Raw genomic sequence first — 17,554 nt, 5'->3', positions numbered from 1 at the left:
GGGACCCTGAACTATTTGAGAACTGATAATTTTTTTTTTGCATCAGACCCCGAACAAGTGTTTTGAACGGTCCCTAATAGGCCTATTGTTATTTCGCATATTCTTTTAACCATTTTACTAACACGTGATATCGCCCCGGGGTAATGTCCCGGGTATCGCCGTCGGCGTAGCCGGCGTCAGAGGTGCAGAGGTCGGCATCCATACGCGGGAGGCAACCGGGTGTGGAGTGAGTGGGCCGTACGCAGCGGTCATGTAGTCGGGCCCCTAGCCCCTGGCTGGAGCCGGCCGCATCATAGGCCTCTATGTTTTCGATCATAGTCGGCGAAAGCAGGGGAGGGGGAACGCACTCTCTCACTGAATTTTTCATGGAACGGCAAGTGTTATAGGTAGGCCTATACACGCACGTTTGGCAAGCTATTGTAGGTGGGTGCGTACGCTCGCGCACATTGCCGGTAGGCCCTACACACACGCGTTCGCAAGTGTTGGTGAGTACGCACGCGGGTTCGCAAATGTTTGCGAGTACGCACTCACGTTTGGAAGTTTTCATGCGTACGCTTGCGAACATTACCGGTATGCACACACGTTTGCAAGTGTTTGCAAGTACGCACGCGCGTGCACAAGTGTTTGCAAGTACGCATGCGCAATCTCAAGTGGTTATATGATATTGCGGTTTATGGGTACGCATGCACATGCTCAAGTGTTATGGGTACGCACATGCGTTCGCGAGTTATTGCAGGTACGCACGCGCGTACACAAGTACTTGCAAGTACAAACGTACGTTCGCAAGTGTTTATGGGCACGCATTTGGCATGCGAGTTCGCAAGTGTTCGCAAGTGTTTTCGTGTTTGCTTGTGCGTTCGCAAGTGTTTATGAGTACTCGCGTGCGTGCGCAGGTTATTTGCATGTGCGCATGCCCATTCGCAAGTGTTTGCGAGTACGCAAACACGTTCGCAAGTATTTGAAAGTACGTACACGTGTGCGCAAGTGTTTGCATGTACACACCCGTTCGCAAGTGTTTATGCGTACGAAAGCACGTTCGAAAGTGTTTGCAAGTACGCAAGCGTGTGCGCAAGTGTTTATGGGTACGCACGCACATGTGCAAGTGTTTATGGATACGCACCTGCGTTCAAAAGTTATTTCGGGTACGCACGTGCGTGCGCAGGTGTTTGCGAGTACGTATCGCTTTCGCCCAACACTATGGGATATTGCCCAATGTACAGCAGTGAAAGTAAATGGAGTTACACACGTACGAGTGACGTACATGAACTTGAGGCCTAAATTTGCAAATAAAACAGGTTAGTAGGCCTAAACATTTAAATTTTCTTTAAAAGTCTACTTGAATTTTGGACATATTGCAGCATGTATATTTCAACTTGTTTTTCCATTTTGTATCATCAGGATATGTTAAAATAGTTAAGCTTACTAAGCAGTTAAGATACATGCCTGTTGTTCATGTTGTTCGAGCATATTCTCTAACGCAATGCGAGGGTATCCGTGAGCAAATTCGTTGCTAGTGTTTTTCGAGCAACATGCCTGCTGCATGCTGTATATACGATGAATGCACCATTAGACAGACACGATACAGTCATGACAGTGCCTTGACTTGTAGGCCTACTTTGTAGAAGACTCGGTCATTTGGAATATTTGCTGGGGCAATGTAAATGTAATTAACGAACTAGGCATGCTAGGCCCCTAGCCCTAGTCATATCGGAGTGTTGCTAATCTTCGAGTATCGAGTTTCGAGTTCGAGTATCGAGTTTCGAGTTGCAATTTTCGAGTATCGAGTTGAAATTTTCGAGTTTCGAGTTGAAATTTTCGAGTATCGAGTTGAAATTTTCGAGTTTCGAGTTGAAATTTTCGAGTATCGAGTTGAAATTTTCGAGTATCGAGTTGAAATTTTCGAGTTTCGAGTTGCAATTTTCGAGTATCGAGTTGAAATTTTCGAGTATCGAGTTGAAATTTTCGAGTTTCGAGTTGAAATTTTCGAGTTTCGAGTTGCAATTTTCGAGTATCGAGTTGAAATTTTCGAGTATCGAGTTGAAATTTTCGAGTTTCGAGTTGAAATTTTCGAGTTTCGAGTTGAAATTTTCGAGTATCGAGTTGAAATTTTCGAGTTTCGAGTTGAAATTTTCGAGTATCGAGTTGAAATTTTCGAGTTTCGAGTTGAAATTTTCGAGTATCAAGTTGAAATTTTCGAGTATCGAGTTGAAATTTTCGAGTATCGAGTTGAATTTTCGAGTATCGAGTTGAAATTTTCGAGTTTCGAGTTGAAATTTTCGAGTATCGAGTTGAAATTTTCGAGTTTCGAGTTGAAATTTTCGAGTATCGAGTTGAAATTTTCGAGTTTCGAGTTGCAATTTTCGAGTATCGAGTTGATACTCGAAAATTTCAATGTTCATGTCATGTGCATGTGCATGATGTGCTAGGTCGTGTATTAAATGATTGTATATTTTAGTAGACATTTACGTTACCGGTAGGGGAGTCTAGGTTTGTAACTCCGTCAAGTTTTTTGATTTTTTACATTACGCATATTTAATCCTACTGCATATCTATGCCAAATATAATGTTTCTGTGTAAATTAGGCCGTGTAAAATTAATATTTTGGTTCTCGTCCCCTCCCTCCTCAATTTCTGGGATTTGTCAGATTTTTTTTTTAGATTTATAGATTTTTCAATTTGTTTAGACTTTGGAATGATTTATGAAATCTTCATACATATAAATAAGTTTATTAGAGAACAAGCATCACTTCCAAGTCTTTTTGTGTTACTCTAGGGGGTTTATCCCTCAGAATCTCACATTTGAAAAAAAAAAAGGGCCTCATCGTTTCCTCGAGCACTGTTGGAGAAGACCGAAAACTACTGACAATGCTAATTTTACATTGAAAAAACAAAACAAAAAAAAACACCTCCCTCCCTCATCAATTCATGAAAATCCTCTGGACGAGAACCAAAACATTAATTTTATACGGCCTTATGGAAACAGTTGTGTTTTTATTTTAAATGATAATCCCTAAATTGTTATTTTTGTCGTTACAGCTGACGTGTCGTTGCGCCACATAAAGGAATCAAAACAAGATCAGTGAAGATTGGCCATGCAATAGACAAACTATAGTCCATGACAATGTATACAATGTATAAAGCATCAAGAAAATTGACGTAACATCAGAAAGGTTAGATGCAGCCAAAGATTTCGGATGAACTGGTCACTTGAGAGAGCCATTAGTTTAAAAGACATGACAATGTATACAATGTATAAAGCATCAAGAAAATGAACTGGTCACTTGAGAGAGCCATTAGTTTAAAAGACATGACAATGTATACAATGTATAAAGCATCAAGAAAATTGACGTAACATCAGAAAGGTTAGATGCAGCCAAAGATTTCGGATGAACTGGTCACTTGAGAGAGCCATTAGTTTAAAAGAATTCGCTACTTGCACGGTTCCGCCATTATGCACTATGTGCGGGAGAGCCTCGAACTGGCAGCATACATGAAAGGAAGAATTATGTAACCTTACACAGAACGTTATGACTAGTTCAATTCCCATTCATGTATGCTGCCAGTTCGAGGCTCTCCCGCACATAGTGCATAATGGCGGAACCGTGCAAGTAGCGAATGGCATGGAGCAACTCCTAGATCAACCCTCCTTCTTCCTGCAAATTCTGCCTTTGGGTCCATCGTAGAGCAGTTAGTGCCACGTACTACTCATCAGTTTAAGTTCTAACCTTGTTAGTCATGAAGGGTCAAAGGGTCCTTCATTCCATCTATATCCCGCAGATGGAATGTACTCCCGCCTCAAATTCCAGGAATTGTGAAACGGACCAGCTTCAAATCTAGGCGCCAACCCATCAGCTTAATGATAACAGCTGTTATTGCCTTGATATGTGTCTTAACATACAAAGAAAGAAGGTGAACAACTAAGCAAGCAATACAGATTCTGGTCTAGATTTTCTTGATATTGGTAGTGATGACATCATCAATGCGAAATAAGCCTACTGATAGGGTTGACGTTTTCGATGCTTATCTCCTTCAGCTAAAACTGAGCACGACAAGGATCCTTTGAACATGTGTTGAAGGGTGGTATGCAAGCGCAGAACAGTTCCAAAACTATTGATCACATTCTCTGTATGATCTGATCATCAGTCTAAGAAAGTTGGTGTGAAGTTCTTCCATGAGAAAAATAAAAGTATTTAGTTGTATAATCTGTCAACAATTTCCAGTTTAGTTAGCGTATCAAAAGTCAAGACGTAGAAACCATATTTTAAAGATACCTTGCACTTGCATGGTATCAGAAGTTTTAAGTAAGTTGTAACGTGAAAAGAAGATTTTTACGCGTTTTCTTCAAGTTAATATTGAATGGATATTCCAAATGCGCAAGCCAGGAAAACCCCTTATTAACATTAAATACGAGGTTCATTCAAAACCTCCATCGTCACCTCTTACGTCACCTCTTATCGTTATCTCTATTACGTGTCAGGCAATTGAAATTAAAAATGTTTTCGAGATCATTCGCAAAAGGTTATAAAAGGTTGTCAGAAAACGGTTAAATGTCGGGTTATATAAAGGTTATATTAAGGGTATAAAACGTTTTCATAACATTAAAAAAGATTTTTTGATAATCTTCTGCCCAGCAAACACAAAATGTATTGCAGAAACGTTTAAATGTCGGGTTATATAAAGGGTATAAAAAACGTTTTAATAACATTCCAAAAACATTTTTGAAAACTTGATACAAAACATTCTGAACAGAATGTTATTTTGGGGTTGAAAAAATATTTTGCGAAAAATGTTTGCCTAAAATATTTGTAATAACGTTTTAAAACCGTTTTCATGACATTTATATAACCCGACATTTAAATGTTATTAAAACGTTTAAAAAACATTTTAAGAACATTTCTGTGTTTGCTGGATGCAAATATTTTAACATAATTAGTTATTTAAGTGTTGACAAAATATTTGGCAAAAATGTTTGCATTGATAGTTTACAATAGCATTTTGAAAACATTGTTAAAATATTGTTGCAGTGTGTTTTTATACACAACGTTTTAAAACGTTTTCATGACCTTTATATAACCCGACATTTTAATGTTATAAATACGTTTTTACCTAAGCCAAAAGCCAAAATATAACTTATCTAAAACGTTTTTAAAACGTTTTTGTGTTTGCTGGGATGATTATACCCTTACATCTTGGCTACAAAATAAAAAGTTATTAAATGTAATGTTTGGTTTTTAAGATGTGTTTGTTGAAGCGAATACAGATTTGGTGCGCCGGAAACGGTCTGAAAGATTTAAAAGGTGGCCTACATCTATGTGGAAGTCATTACAGATTTATTTCTGAAAATAATTAAATTGCTGTATTTTTGTTCAAATACTTTAATCAATATCTAATGCTTGCATGTAGTGCAACTGGGTATCGTGTATTTTGCACCCTCAATTCATCATGATCAGTGCTTTAATTAAAGCCTATGTGAGCTGATAAATTTGGCGGCCATTTAGGATTTGAAGGTTAAAAGTAGGTCCAATCATCAAATTGAGGCTTATTACGGTAAACTGATATGAAAAGGTGAGAAATTAGCACAAGGTTGCAGGTTTACTCAGTGGTGGCCATCTTGAAAAAACAAATTGGTCAAAATTTTTTGGTCAAAATGAGATTTTTGGTCAAAAAGTAGATTTTTGGTCAAAATGAGATTTTTGGTCAAAAATAAGATTTTTGATCAAAGTGAGATTTTTGGTCAAAAATGAGATTTTTGGTCAAAATGAGATTTTTGGCAAAAAATGAGATTTTTGGTTAAAAATGAGATTTTTGGTAAAAAATGAGTTTTTGGTCAAAATGAGATTTTTGATCAAAATTGTGAATTTTCGTCAAAATGAGATTTTTGGCCAAAATTAGATTTTGGCCAAAAATTAGATTTTTAGTCAAAAATGAGATTTTTGGTCAAAAATGAGATTTTTGGTCAAAAATAAGATTTTTGGTCAAAAATGAGATTTTTGTTCAAAAATGAGATTTTTGGTCAAAAATGAGATTTTTGGTCAAAGATCGGATTTTTGGCCAAAAATTAGATTTTTAGTCAAATTAGATTTTTGGTCAAAAATATGATTTTTAGTCAAAAATGTGATTTTTGGTCAAAAATGTGACCGCAGCACACGGCACTCCACACCCAGTTCCTGCCGCGTATGGGTGCCTACTGCACGGGGCCCTCTGCACCGACAACAACGCATGACCGCTGCGCACGACCTACCAACTCCACGCCGGGTTGCCTCTCGCCGCTGGCTCCCGCGTATGAGTGCCAACTGCGCATTCTGCACCGACTACGATGCGGGCGATATACCCGTGGCTATTCCCCAGGGCGATACCAGGCCTATAATCATGATATAATACACCAGCCGGCCGATTGTGAAACTCTACACGGGTAAGTATCAATTTATTACTATTATTTAGTAATTAGGCCCTATATTTGAATGATAATTTACAAAATCGGGTTAAAATCGGGATATAATCAGGTTGAAATCGGGTTGAAATCGGGTTGAAATCAGGTTGAATTTCGACGTTGATACAACGTCGATACAACGTTGTATCAAGGTTGATGCCCATTTGCAAATACAACGTGATTTCAACCTTATTTCAACGTCGAAATCGGACGTTGATACAACGTCGATACAACGTCAGAAACTGACCCGTGTGCCCACTGGGTAGTAAGATATTAATTAATTTAATTATGTCGTATTTACAAAACAATGAAATGTCCGCATCACATAACGACGTATTTGCCGATCACTTATACTGCGCAAGCCCAGTATATCGTATCTGCAATTTGAAGAATTTGCCGTTTCACATACTGACGTATTTGCGCAACGTATTTGCGCGACTCTTTCATTTCACGGCAAATTTGCTGTTTTGTCCTTTTCACATACTGACGTATTTGCGCAACTGTTTCACATACTGACGTATTTGCGCGACGTATTTGTCATTTGAACGGCGAAATTGACATTAGTCCTTTTCACATAGTGACGTATTTTATTTTGATATTGATTTTTTGCAGAATGAGTCATGCTCTGATAGTGATAATTGAATTATATTGAAAATATGGTATATTTGCATTACTGTTAACCTGGTTTTAATCGACAATAATATTTTAATCAAGATTATAAGGCAAATGAAAATCGCTAAATTTTCAAGTTCGATTTTCTCGAAATGCGTATTTTGCAAATACGTCAGTATGTGATGCGGCCGACGTCATGTCTCATCCTCGGGGTGAGAAGATGAGATGAGAAGATCATGGATCTAATCAGGTCGACTTCCTCAGGGCGAGAAGATGAGATGACAAGATCCTGGATCTCGTCAAGTCAACTTCCTCGGGGCGAGAAAACGAGATGACAAGATCCTAGATCTCGTCAAGTCGACTTATTTGGGGCGAGAAGGTGAGATGAGAAGATCCTGGATCTAATCAGGTCGACTCCCTCGGGGCGAGAAGATGAGATGACAAGATCCTGGATCTCGTCAAGTGGACTTCGTCGGGACGAGAAGATGAGATGAGAAGATCGTAGATCTAATTAAGTCGACTTCCTCGGGGCGAGAAAACGAGATGACAATATCCTGGATCTCGTCAAGTCGACTTCTTTGGGGCGAGAAGAGGAGATGAGAAGATCCTGGATCTAATCAGGTCGACTTCCTCGGGGCGAGAAGATGAGATGACAAGATCCTGGATCTCGTCAAGCCGACTTCCTCGGGCCGAGAAGATGAGATGAGAAGATCCTGGATCTCGTAAAGTCGATTCCTTTGGGGCATAAAGGCGAAATGAGAAGATCCTGGATCTCGTTAAGACTTCCTAAGGGCGAGAAGACACCGCGAAGACAAGATATGGATCTGGTTTAGTCGACTTTGAAGTACCGAGAAGTAGAGATGACCGTGCCAGATATCGCCCCGCCCGTATCGCCCTTCCCTAAGGCAGTCGATCGACAGTCGACAGTGAAAATGGCGTCGAGCGCGGACAGCAGTGATGGCGGCGCCTCGAGCGCAAATGAAATTCAGCCGCAGCCTAAAGCCGTTGCAGTTTTATTTGTATGGGGGATTCGGCTAGGGAAGGGAAGGGGACCGTTGGTATTCTCTTGGTCGGGCTGACGTCACAAAGGGGAAATAACCTTGTAAAACCAGTGTACGCATGTGCAGCGCATGTGCAGTTCCCCTTTCTCGAGCTGGTTGCTATGCGCGCGCTAGTGCAAAGGGGACAAAGGGGACAATGTTCCCGGATGTCCGACCGAGTGAATGGAGAGGGGGGAACTTGCAACTCTAGCAAGTGAGGTAAGTATCATTCATTAGTTATATCATGATTTTGACTAACGGGGTCGGGGATCGACGCATGGACGTAGTACAGGGATCTATACGATGATTTTATTTTTGGGTGGATCATCCGTGGCGCAGTAGCTAGAGCATTGGACTCATGATCGCAAGGTTGTGGGTTCGAACCCCATCTCGGCCATTGCTTTCCACTCAATAGACCCAAGAGTAATCATTGTACCGTCCAAAAATGGACCATCAGGCTATGATGTTTCCAAATAGACGTAAAAGTTTGTAGAAATTGACCTTGTGTCAGCTCGGCGTGATGGCAATTGCTTTAGCCGAGTTCCTTCGGGAGTTTCATAAAGACAGACAGACAGACAGACAGAAAGGATACAATTCAAATTGAGAAAATATTCTAGGTATGACTTGTTGTACTATAGGCAGAATATTAAATTCTCGATCATGAGAGCAAACTTGGGTACGCACAGATATTTGCGTCAAGCGTACTACGCAAAGACCGGCGCTTACGGCGCAAACACAGCTTTTGAGAATTGACCAATCACACGATCGTTGCTTGGCAAGAATTTAATATTCTGCCTATAGCATGGACGCACATGCTTTTGCTTGTGCGTGCATACTATAGCCTCACAGTGCTATAGCCTAGATCATGAGATAATAGCCCGATCGAGGTACTCGAGCCAGACAGAACTTTCCTCGTTTTAATTTAATAGTATCATTCAATTGTAGTTTGTAGGCCTACACTTCTTGTTGTTATTTTTATTTTGTCAGAGCCAACATGAGGTATATTTCACCAGAAACCATCACAATACCCCGGCCCCCCAACTCAACACAAAAGTTGGCAACCATGAGACTTGAGAGTTACCAAATCTTTCAAAGACCCCCTTTGCAATGATTTTTCATCAAATTTACCCCCGCTTTTCATGCAAAATCGAGGACAAAATTTGGGTAAAAACAACCCCTTTTTTGTGATTTTCAATGACTAGAATTTTAAACACCCCTTTTCAATGACTAGAATTTCAAACACCCCTTTTCAATGACACTAAATATTGACATAAAATTACCGGATTTTCCCAAGTACCCCTTTTAATTTATCCAAATTTCGCGGACAGTGCAAATTAAATACCCCCTATTTTGCTGATTTCACAGTCAAATTACGTGGACAGTCCAAATTAAATACCCCCTATTTTGCCAATTTCGCGGACCTCGCTACTGGTAAAAAAATTACCCCTTTTCCGCGCTATTTGGCAACTCTCATGGTTGCCAACTTTGTGTTGAGTTAGGGGCCTGGCACAATACTTCTTTTTTAGTGGTTTCATAAGTTTATTTCGTTTCGGGAAAGGTGCCAGCCATGATTATCTGACAAGTTGCTAAGCATGTAAGGACGAATTGGCATGTATTTCAAATTTGGACTCAGCCTGTTGGATTCCGGGGGTACTCACATTATGTCAGGCATACGGGGATGTGCCGCCCGGTCAGTTTTCCATGAGAAATCCTTAGCCAGTAGCTTTTCAGCTGAAAAATCCTTACACATGGGTCCTGTTTTTGACACTAGGCCTAAACAAAATTGTTTGATTGGCGTAAACCCGACCTACCCTGAAATTAGGCCCGACCCTAGACTTTTTTTCTTTTTTTTTGGCAAAAAAATAAATAAATAAAGAAGGAAATAAACAAATTAATTTAAAAAAAGAAGAAAAAAGATCCAAGCCTTGGCCGGGGGCCTTTATCAAATACAATTTACAGCTTTAAAAGTTGCATTGGTAACTTTTTATCACAGAGAATGTCCTTGAATATACTAAAAAAAATCCCTACCTACCTGCCCTAATTTTTTTTAGGCTAATGAAATGAAATGATTAGTTTCCCGCACAGGTGTTGGCCCTGATCATTTGTTCGTATATCCGCCATTTTGGATTTTTGCCATTTTGTGCATTTTGAAACCAAAGACCAATTTTTTTCTTCATTTTTTAAAGTCCCCAATTAATCTGTATGCAATTACCTATCATGTGAGACATGTTAATGGCTTGGCTTCGATTTAGTTTTTTTCTTCTGACAATTTTCATTTTACGGCCGCCATCTTGGATTTTGGGCTGAATTTTCATAAATTTTCAAGTTTTACCGGATTTTTAAGCCGAAGGCGATTTTTTTCTTCAAATTTTGAAGTCGCCAAGTAATCCTTGTACAATTATCGTTCATATAGTACATGCTAATTGGTTGGCTTCGACTTAGTTATCTTTTTTTGAGCTTTTTTGAACAAGTGATCGAGCGGTCTATGTACATCAGCCCCTGTGCCCGTCACATTTTTTTCAGTGAAATATGAGGTCATGATTTCATTATTCATTATTTTGGAAAATTTCATTATTGTCAAAACTTTAATTTATATGGCTATATTGTTGATGAAAGACATTTTGCAACAGATTGAGAAAAGATTTGAATTTGGTTTTTTTAAGGAAAAGAAATTTGCAATTTTTGTAATCACCAGAAACATGATGAGATAATCCTTAAATTTCCATTATTTACTACATTCTCTTAGCCTGAATCCTTCCAGACCCAGAATTGCGGCGCCTTTTATTACCCACAATCCTTCACGTTGCCTTATTCAGGGCGCGAATTCGTAACACGAAAAATTTTGGTGCACTTTTTTCGTCTGGAGCACGAAATCGTGCTCCACGAGCATGCGCAGTAGGAAACTTTTTCTCATAGTCTCCAACACCGCCAGTTTTGTTCCGCTCAAACCATGGTGGCTGAGGACCGGGTCGAAGAGACTATGTCATGAATAAGTAATGAGCTTACGTCATGGCTTGCATATTGTCAAAGTCTGGACAATCATGTTATCTGCAGCCAGCGGTATATGGACAGCATTAATAATGGGATTTTTGCGGGGAATATTGGAAAAGCAACAGTTTTAAGTTTAAATGTTTTGGTTTTAATTTACTTTCATTGCCACAATCATTATCATTCCTTAATATTCTTTTTATTATCATTATTATTAAAGTGGACCTTTTTTCCCAAGGGGTGGTTGTGAAAAGTGGACTGACTTTCTTCCTAAAATTTGGACCTTTTTTAGACCAAAAAAGCATTAAAAAATTGATTTTTGGCTCGTTACGCTCACAAATTGTGATATTTTAGGACTTTAAAAAAAAAAATACTTTTGCAAAATTAATTTTTCACTTCTTTAAAAAAAGAAAACCAATCACAAAAAGCTGTTCTCTCGACTCATAATTTTTAACTGATTCCCCAGAAAAAAATCAAGCTGTAGGCCTAGGCCTACTATTTTCAACCAGGGATATGTTGTTTCATATCAGTCCCCATTTCTACAAAACTGATAGCAGAATTTTGCCCTATGCCTTCATAAGGTTTCTAAAACTATACCAAGCAACCGCAAACAAGTTTGACAGAATGTCGGGTTTATATAAAGGGCATTCAACGTTTTAACAACAAAAAATCAAGAACTTAAAAAAAATATTTACAAATATTTTGACAACATTTAAAAATGTTTTTCTTTTTTAGTTTTTCATATAAACACGTCTTCATGACCTTTATATATAAAACCAGACATTTAAATGTTCTTAGGGAGCCCGGTTAGGGAGTGTTCATAAATTCTTTGGTGGGGGTGTAAATGTAGCTAAATGTGGGGGATCAAAAAAATATTGTGTCCTTAAAAGGGGGACAAAACCAGTCCTTAATAGCAGAGGGGGTAACAAAATTGAGGGTAAAAGTCCGGGGTAAGATGTACCAGAAGGCATGCACATTTTAATTCTTTTAATGAAAAATTGTGTTTCATTTTATAAATTCTAACATTTACAAGTTTGTGTTTTTTTACTGGAAAAATTATCACCGAATACATCAAATATTGATTAGTCCTGAAAACACACAGATACCGGCACATGTTACATTTCTTTTCATTTTATTTTTCTAACACATGACTGATACAAAAAGGATAACAACTTGATATGGTCAATATGATTTAAACAAACATCAATTTATTTTAATTGAAAAATACACTAAGAAAAGTTCATTGAAGAGATTCATCAGGATTGTCTATATAAATTATTACTAGAGTTCTCATAACAAAACCAGGTACTCACAATTAGTAGTGACGTTTCGCAACCTTACTGGCTGGTTGCTTCTTCTTGACTGAGCTGTATCCAATGCTAGCACTTGCTGTCTTAGCTGTAGTGTTGCCAGTTGATTTTTCTTGGATAAGCTGATTGTAAGCATGACTGAGAAAATAAGCCAGGGACATAATCAACAAGGCTCAAAAGGATTTGCTCCGTGAAAGAATCCGCGTCATCAACAATAAAATCAATCAGCTCAAATCAGATAAGCAAGAAAGTGTGAATAATATTGAGTCATTGTTACCTTCTAATATTCAACAACATGTCAAAACACATGTAGAGAAATCAAGTGAGAAAACATTCAAAGCTGCTAAATGCAGACAGATAAAGAAACTAGAGAGGTTGGCAGAAAAATCCCAATTAAGTGCCACTACTACTTCCCATCACAACACAGCTGAAGATGTGGACTTGGGTGGATCTCAACTCAAGAAATGGGTCATCAACCTATCCAAGTACAAACTTAGTACAGCTCAAACCAGTATTCTGGCAAAGGGGCTGAATTTTGCTCCTACTCCATCGCATATCCCTGTGGATGATTTTATCGAAGCTACAGAGAGAGCATGCACACGCTTACCTAAACCAGAAGCTGCCCAACTCAGAGCTGAAGTTGTAGGCAGTCTCAAGTCCTCTAAGCTACCCAAAAGTAACCTCAGCAAAGATGAGCAACAGGCACTCCGAGACCTCAAAGCTGAGAAGTCAATACTCATCCTTCCTAGTGACAAAGGCAGATGCAGTGTGGTCATGGATAAATCTGACTATGAAAGTAAAGTGCACGCAATGTTGGATGATGATAAGACCTATGTAAAACTAAACAAAGATCCCACTGCTAAATACAAATCTGAACTGGTGCGTATCCTCACCAGACTTAAACAAGAAAACAAGATCACGCAGACAGACTATCAGTACCTTTATCCGACTTCTGAAAGTATTCCACGGATTTATTGTACCCCAAAAATCCACAAGCCAGGAACTCCCTTAAGACCCATCGTGGACTATACCGGGTCCATAGGGTATGCCACATCTAGATCATTAGCAGATATTTTAGGACCACTGATAGGAAACACTGAACATCATGTGAACAATTTTGCTCAGCTGGCGGAAGATCTGTCAGAAGTCATGATTGAGGAAGACAACATGTTCATCTCGCACGATGTAGTTTCATTGTTTACAAACACGCCCATAGACAAAGCACTTGAAGTCATCAAAGACCGACTTGCAGGTGACAAGACTTTAAAAAAGCGGACACTTCTCAGCGTAGATGACATCATGGAACTCTTGAAATTCATTTTAACAACGACGTATTTCACTTTCAAAGGGCAAATATACAAGTAACTTTTTTTTTTTTTTTTGGGAAGCCCCGTGTCTCCAATAGTGGCCAATTTCTTTATGGAATTTCTTGAACAATCAGCCATTGCCACCGCTCCCATTGAATGCCAGCCTAGCCTTTGGAAACGATACGTAGATGACATTTTGGAGATCATCCATAAAGGAAGTGCAGACAAGCTCACAGACCATCTAAATCAGTTTGATAGCACAGGAAATATAAAGTTCACTTATGAAACAGAGGAAGAGGGAAGATTCCATTTTTAGATACTCTTATCATAAGAAAAGCAGATGGATCGGTCAAACTGTTGGTGTACAGAAAGAAAACACACACCGATCAATACCTCAATTTTCAATCCCATCACCCACTTCATCATAAGCTAGGGGTCATCAGAACCCTTTTGGACAGAGCAGATCGCATTGTTACCGAGCAAGAAGACAGAGATAAAGAGGAGGAACACATCAAGCAGGCACTCAGCAAATGTGGTTATCCAGACTGGTCGTTTGAGAGAGTCAAACAGCAGCGCACCAACAAAACCGTTAAGTCCAAACCTAAGAAGAACTCGGACGATACAAAATCTCGGGGTATGGTAGTTATACCATATGTGCAGGGTGTCTCAGAGAAAGTTCAGCGGATTCTGAAGAAACACAGTGTCTCTGCAGCAGTGAAGCCACACACCACATTGAGGAACATGTTAGTTCACCCTAAAGATAAAAGGGACATAAGTGAAACATCAGGGTGTGTGTATGAAATTCCTTGTCGCAACTGCACCCACACTTATGTTGGGGAAACAGGAAGAAGACAGTTTGGAACAAGAATGAAAGAACATCAGAAAGAATCAGATATAATCAGCCAAAGGACGTGTACCAGAGCCGCTCGGTTATCATCGGTTTCAGAACAACACAAGTCTGCCATTTCAGATCTCGTCGCAGAGCACAACCACATCATAGACTGGGAGGGGGCCAAAATTCTTCATCGAGAAAGCGATAAGTTCCCAAGATGGATAAGAGAGTCAATCTGGATCAGGAGGCGCAACGAGCAAGCTATGAACAATGAGGGGCGCAGCTTATTTTCTCAGTCATGCTTACAATCAGCTTATCCAAGAAAAATCAACTGGCAACACTACAGCTAAGACAGCAAGTGCTAGCATTGGATACAGCTCAGTCAAGAAGAAGCAACCAGCCAGTAAGGTTGCGAAACGTCACTACTAATTGTGAGTACCTGGATTTGTTATGAGAACTCTAGTAATAACTAAGAAAAGTTGCATTAATAAAAAATCAATAAAAAATTGGAGGAAATAAAACTGCTTTTAACATGAAGTACCTGATATCCAGATTACTCAGTTTAATTTTTGAAAGTTGCCACGTCCCCAACTTTTGTCCAATCTGCAACCCTAATAAACTATGACCAAAGAGGCCTAGCCAATTCTGAACACCTTTTCATGAAATTGTACATCACTCATCACTGTCAGGGCCTAGATTTCAACGAGCATCACAGAATCGATTCTCGTAATGATTCTTGTAAGATTCGGGTGCGAGAATCAAAATCTCTCATTGTATCATACAGGAAGTGCAGTGACTAGGATGGATTTTGATTCTTGCAAACCAAGGCAAAATCTAGGTTTCAACTGTGCTGATTTATACAAAGCCCTCGAAGTGACATGGAAGAAAAAAACGGGGTCTGAGATAGCCTTGAGATAGTAACTCGGGGTCCAAGATAGTAATTTGAGGCCCGACTTAGTAACTCGGGGTCTAAGATAGTAACTTGGGGCCCAACTTAGTAACTCGTGCCCCAAGATAGTAACTCGTGCCCCGAAATAGTAACTCGGGGTCCCCAAACTACTAGTCAGGGCCCCAATTTACTATCTCGGACCCGAGTTACTCTTGGACCCGAGTTACTATCTTGGACCCAAGTTACTAAGCCGGACCTCGATTTTTTTCCTTCATGTCACTTTGGGGGCTCCGTAGTCAGTGCAGTTGAAATTGCTGCTTTGGAAGTAAGGCATTTTGTGATTGTGATCCACAGCATCATCCCCCCACTTTTCTCAAAAAAAAAAAAAAGATTTTTATACCACTGGAAACCTCTGGCTACATAATGTTTATGTACAAAGAATTTCTTGCAGATTAATTTGTTTAGCAAACTTCAAAAGGCAACTACACTGGACTAATCTTATTGGATCTCCAGAAGGCATTCGACACTGTCGACCATGACATTCTATGTGGAAAACTTGGGGCCATGGGTATTGACTCGGTGGAATGGTTTAGATCATATTTGAGCGGTCGGAAGCAGATTGTCCACGTGAACAAGGTGGATTCTGACCCCCTTCCAATCTCTTGTGGAGTTCCACAGGGTAGTATCCTAGGGCCACTCCTTTTTTTGTGCTATATAAATGACATGGCCGTCAGTGTCGAGTGCAAACTCCTGCTTTATGCAGATGACAGTGCTCTGCTAGTTTCAGACAAAGATCCAAAGTGTATTGCTGATAAATTAAGTAAAGAGTTAGAGACTTGTCGTCAATGGCTTGTTGATAACAAACTTTCCTTACATCTTGGAAAGACTGAGAGTATAATTTTGGTTCAAAAAGAAAGGTGAAACAAGTTGAAGATTTTTCAGTTACATGCAATAGTAATCAAATTAAGCCTACTAATTCAGCTAAGTATTTAGGGGTAACCCTTGACGATTCGTTATCTGGGGAAGAAATTGCCCGTGATATTTTTAAAAAATCTGGCGCTAGACTGGCTTTCTTGTATAGGCATGCTCATTTTTTGAATGAAAAGTGCCGTAAAACTCTGAGCACTGCCCTGATTTTATGTCACTATGACTATGCATGTTCTTCATGGTTTTCAGGTTTGTCTGTACATTACAAGAAAAGGTTACAGACAATGCAAAACAGAGTGGTAAGATTTATTTTAAACTTAGGTCCTCGCTCTCATATTGGACAGAGAGAGCGGGATAGAGTTGGATTTCTCTCAGTGAAAGATAGGGTGATTCAAATGAAAATGAATAACGTTTTTAAAATTTTTCAGGGTACCGCCCCAGATTATCTTAATTCCAATTTCACCCGTATTTCGTCCATTCACAAATATAGTACCAGGGGTAGCTCAGTCAATTTCATTGTCCCCAAAGTCAAAGGCCAAGCATACAATACTTTTTATTTCACTGCTATTCACCATTGGAATTTGTTACCCAAATCAATCAAAGAAATTGGGAATTTGCCGCAATTCAAACGTGCTGTCAAGAAGCACCTTTCCGAACAGGCTTGGCTAGCTGAACGTGATATTATGCATCACGAAAATTATTAGGCCCTTTTTTGCTCGTTTGTTTTTCGTCTTTGTTATGTTTTGCTCGTCCTCCTGCCTTAATCATTGCTGCTGCTGCTTTATTGTTTTTGCCTTACAAGGACCCCAATGGAATTAAGCTTTCTTCGGAAGGCTTTTTGGGCTATCCTTGGTACTCATTGGTATTTATTCCATTGTCACCTCGTGCAATAGTTTATTCTGGTACCCTGAATTACATACATGTACAGTAGATTTTAAAGTATTTTATCCATAATGTGCAATCTATTGTATTTTCTTTTTGTTTGCAATTTTTGATGTATATTGAGTGCTAAATAAAATGAAATGAAATGAAATGAAATGAAGCAGAAATATCATGAAATTTGAATTACGTTCTGGTACACCAGAACAAAATTACAACAAATAATCATGCATACCTCGCAAATGCAAAATCGGAATCAACTGCAATTTTGGGAATAACCTTTTTTTTGGGATATCTACCTAAAAATGATATAAAAAGAGGATGCTAGGATCACTAAAATT

At 39.2% G+C, this 17,554-nt stretch overlaps 1 protein-coding gene across 1 annotated transcript in view; it reads left to right on the top strand.

Moving 5' to 3' along the window:
• LOC140164815 (alpha-2,8-sialyltransferase 8B-like) overlaps positions 1-17,554 on the top strand; it is a 119,810-nt gene that overhangs the window by 33,676 nt on the left and 68,580 nt on the right. The window lies entirely within an intron of this gene.

This window comes from Amphiura filiformis, chromosome 11, assembly GCF_039555335.1.
Source record: "Amphiura filiformis chromosome 11, Afil_fr2py, whole genome shotgun sequence".
Taxonomy (NCBI): Eukaryota; Metazoa; Echinodermata; class Ophiuroidea; order Amphilepidida; family Amphiuridae; genus Amphiura; species Amphiura filiformis.
Note: the sequence above shows the minus strand (reverse complement) of the source record. Positions and strands in the feature narration are given on the sequence as shown.